Below are 4,231 nucleotides of genomic sequence, written 5' to 3'. Positions count from 1 at the left end.
AAAGCCACCAGTGCTGCTTCCCACTTAAACACCCTGCCCTGTTATCAAATGTCATACTGTTCCTCATTCCAGCATCCTCCCCTTAGATTTGGCGATCTAACATTTTAATTTTAAGCACTCTATTCCCTAATAATAAAATAAACAAAATTTTCTAAATCTACTGCCTAGATGCAGGCACAGATACTCTTTAGCTTTGCACACTATTACTCATGTCCTGAGCTAACTTTATTATGGTTACTCTGATTATTAATCCTTTCCTGGCTAATCAGTATCTTTGAGACCTCTCCATATTTAGCCTCAGCCATTCTATTTCAGTCTCTTACCCGCCCCATTCTTTTGCAAATTTAGGATGAAAGACAAACAGACCAGGTCTAATGGGGCATTATCACTATCCTTGCTGCTCTGAGCTCTTGGGACTCAGGTGAAAAATCTCATGATAGCTTCATTATCATGGGTTAAAGAGGTAATATGTGTCCCTAAAGAGAAGCATATTCACTCATTCATATTGCAAGTTGGAATTAGGTTATAAGAAATCTCCCTTTTATTTCAGTTTAGTATTTCATACTGTTGAGGCATAATGTATACACAGCAGTACCTGTTCTGATCCATATACTGTCTTTGTCTTTCAAAAACAACCTAATAAATATAACACCATATTCTAACAATAACTGAAAGAGTTACAAAATCTTACCACTGAAAAAGATAAATCAAATTATGAAAGAAATTGTGTGTCATCCTTGTGCAGGGGCCATGCTAATCTTCTCTGTATCGTTCCAATTTTAGTATATGTGCTGCCGAAGCGAGCACAAATTACAAAAGAAATTTACAGACGAAGACATGACTAAGAAAGATCATGACTTGCTCAAGATCACACCACCACTCACTTGGTATTAAGTAATGCTTGTATTTTATTACTGTGTTATAGAGGTAAACAGAGAAACAAAGGGAGTAATTTCTAGCCCTTGGAAAACTGGGTAGAAGAATATTCTCAAAAATGTTTTACTGATGGGGTGCATAGTAACAACTTTTGAGACAACTGACTTATGTAGGCTATACTACTTTGCCAGCATGCTATTTAGTAGAATACATATCTGTTATATATATATACATATACATATGTATATATATATGATATTTAGTAGGATATATATGTTATATATCTGTAACATATCTGATACATGTTATATCTGTTACATATATCTGTTATAAATACATAGTATATATGAGCATATTTCCTTTATCAAAATATGAACTTCTTGGTTTAATAATCCATATTTTGTACTCTTCAGTGTTAACCTTTTCACATCTAAAATCTGGAGAGTATGAATTAGGTCAAACCCTATTCAAACCCTAATCAAGTTTAGTTTTCATAGCATGAATATTCCAAATTTAATGGATCAGTTTTGCTGAGTCCAGTTTTGAATTCTTTCAAGAGTGGTAGCACATATCTAAACCTGCACTGTCTTTCAGATTCCCAAATCGATTCATGCAACAACTACCAAATAACATATTTCAATAACTACAACACACTGGCACTATTATATAAATTCCTATAAGAAACACACTGATGGATCCCAATTACCAAGGGAAATTGACTGGTGGTTTGGTGTAAGCAAGGAGGACTATGTTTGGAACCCAGGAAATTTTCTGAGGTTTCTTTTTTTAGTACTTCCATGCCAACTGTAAAGATTGATGGAAAACTATGGGAACCAGAAAAGGAACTGATTGAGGATTCAGACCTTTCAGGAAGGCAGGAAGGAAGACTTGGATCTATATCACCAGTTCCAAGAAACTGTGATTCTACCTTACATTCTTTTAAGGTCCCATAAAAATACGTAAGAGCTTTAAACACTCCCAAACTGGAACAGGTATTTGCAAAACCATTCCTCGCTTCCCTGGATGGTCACCAAGATGAAGTCAATGCTTGGCAAAGCATCCAAAGAGGCTGGCTACTATCCTTTCTGGGGCATGTGATGGAGAGGTTAGAATTTGGAACTTGACAAATGAAAATGTATCTGTACAATACAAACACATGAGGGTTTTATAGAAGGAATATGTACTCTTTTATGTGGGACTTCTTTTATTTTACTGTTGGTGATGACAAAACCGTGAAGTAGTGGAAAATGAATAGACCAGGTTATGGAAAGGGAGGAACCAGCCATTGCATAAATATTAGAAAAGGGAGTATATACAGGAATTGATCATCGCTGAAAGAAGCTGTTTTTGCAACATGTGGACAACAAGTAGACATTTGGGATAAACAAAGAGCCAATCCTACATATTCAATGACCTGGGGGTTCGACAGTATAACTAGAGTTAAATTTAATCCAATTGAAACATTTCTCTTGGGGAATAGTACTTCCAACAGGAATACAGTGCTTTATGATATGAGGTAAGGTATTCCTCTGAAAAAGATCATCTTAGAGATAAGAACGAATATGATCTGTTGGAATCCTATGGAAGCTTTAATTCTTACTGCAGCAAATGAAGATTACAACTTATATACTTTTGATATGTATGCACTGAACACTCCTGCAGTGGTACATAAGGATCACATATCTGTAGTGCTTGATGTACATTACTCTCCCAATAGGAAAGAGTTTGTGTCTGCCAGTTTTGATAAATCTATTTGAAACTTTCCTGTGGACAAAAATAGAATCAGGGAAATCTATCACACAAAAAGAATGCAACATGTTATCTGTGTAAAATGGACTTCTAACAGCAAATATATTACATGTGGATCTGATGAAATGAACATTTGTCTGTAGAAAGCTAATGGTTCTGAATATTGGGTATGCTTACATAACAAGAAAAAGCAGCCAAGATTACAACCAGAAGTCAAAAGAGAAATTTCAGCATCATTCGCATATAAAGTGCCTTGCTTGTCACCAATTTCTATCAAAATCTATCTACAGCCATATCCAGGAACAGCACATCATGAAAGAAGCCTGTCAACGAAAGGAAGTGAATCATCTCAAACACCGCAAGCCTGGATCTGTTCAGATTGTGTCAGAAAAGAAGTAGTACTTAGTGACAGTTGTGAACTAATACTTGGTATTCCCACCAATCCTGACATATAATTATTTATTACATTTTTATTTGCAAACTTAGCAAATAAAAATACTCACTCTAGAAAATAAGTTGAGTTACATGTATAGAACGCTACCCTAAAAAATTAACCTGAAAAGTAGCTTAGTTGATATCCAACATTTTATCCATGATCTGCTTTCTTATTTCATTGAGGAATACAGCATTTGTCAATCTAACCTACTTTTACTGTTAGAAAATGCAGATATACCTTCACTCTGATCTATTATTGTAGATATACTATACGTTTGGATTTACATTTAAGCCCAAACATCTCTTTTGTTAACTTTAGTATTACTTGGGATAATTATTGCAATGATTCTTCCTATGATTATCCATAACATGTGGAAGAATTATGTCAGAATTTTTTTCAATTCAATAGATTTTCTGTGCTTTATTTGGGTTTTCGGGACTTTAAAGATGATCACTTATATAACTTTTATAAATAATTATAATTTAGAGTCAAGATAATGAAACATCCCTTTTCTCAGAAAAAAATTCCTGTAGGGAACAAATTGTGTTGACTGTTTCCAAATCAAAACATTTTTCATTATTAAGGTTTGCTGATTTTTTAATAACATTATCTAAGAGTGTTACTGTCTGCCATATCTATTTGTTGATTTTTTGTCTTACATTTTATCTAAAATGTAAGCCTGGTGAAGGCCAGGGGAAGTCTCCCCAACTTCCTTCTGGGGAGACTTCCTGTATCACAAAAGCCAGAAAGATTAAACAAACAAACAAACAAAACCTTTTCCTGAACAGATTCCAGGTAAGTTTCCACATGTGGCTTATATTCTTGACCCATATACATGGGTCTGTTCACATGTGGAATTATGTTAAACATGGGGAAAATAGCTGAGCTTGTACAAGGCATCCATTTTGCTGGTGCAAATCTATCAGGTCTGATGAGGCTTTGGAACCTAGGGTTCTAGAAGTTGCTCTCTGATCTTGGAACTGCAGCTAAAGTGCTAAGACCTACACTAATTAATTAAACAAGTCTTTCCGATTCTCCATCTCCTCTCTTTGAAAAACTTTTTTTAAAAATAAAAATTGTATACATTTAAGGTGTATAACATGATGATTTGATTACCATCTTTTTGATTGTGGCAGATATGGCAGTCAGTTATGGAGGCCCAGCCATTCG

At 34.8% G+C, this 4,231-nt stretch overlaps 1 non-coding gene and 1 pseudogene across 1 annotated transcript; one reads left to right on the top strand and one right to left on the bottom strand.

The window, feature by feature from the left end:
• Nucleotides 1-699: 699 nt before the first annotated feature.
• LOC112678656 (U6 spliceosomal RNA) lies at nucleotides 700-807 on the bottom strand. Its single transcript, XR_003147741.1, has one exon. It is a non-coding gene; the product is annotated as a U6 spliceosomal RNA (small nuclear RNA).
• Nucleotides 808-1,673: 866 nt separating this feature from the next.
• Nucleotides 1,674-3,048, top strand: LOC112678377 (DDB1- and CUL4-associated factor 13-like; annotated as a pseudogene).
• The last annotated feature ends 1,183 nt before the right edge of the window (nucleotides 3,049-4,231 follow it).

Source organism: Canis lupus, chromosome 29, assembly GCF_003254725.2.
Source record: "Canis lupus dingo isolate Sandy chromosome 29, ASM325472v2, whole genome shotgun sequence".
Taxonomy (NCBI): Eukaryota; Metazoa; Chordata; class Mammalia; order Carnivora; family Canidae; genus Canis; species Canis lupus.
The sequence above is the reverse complement of the archived record's forward strand: the minus strand, read 5'-3'. Positions and strand labels throughout refer to the sequence as shown.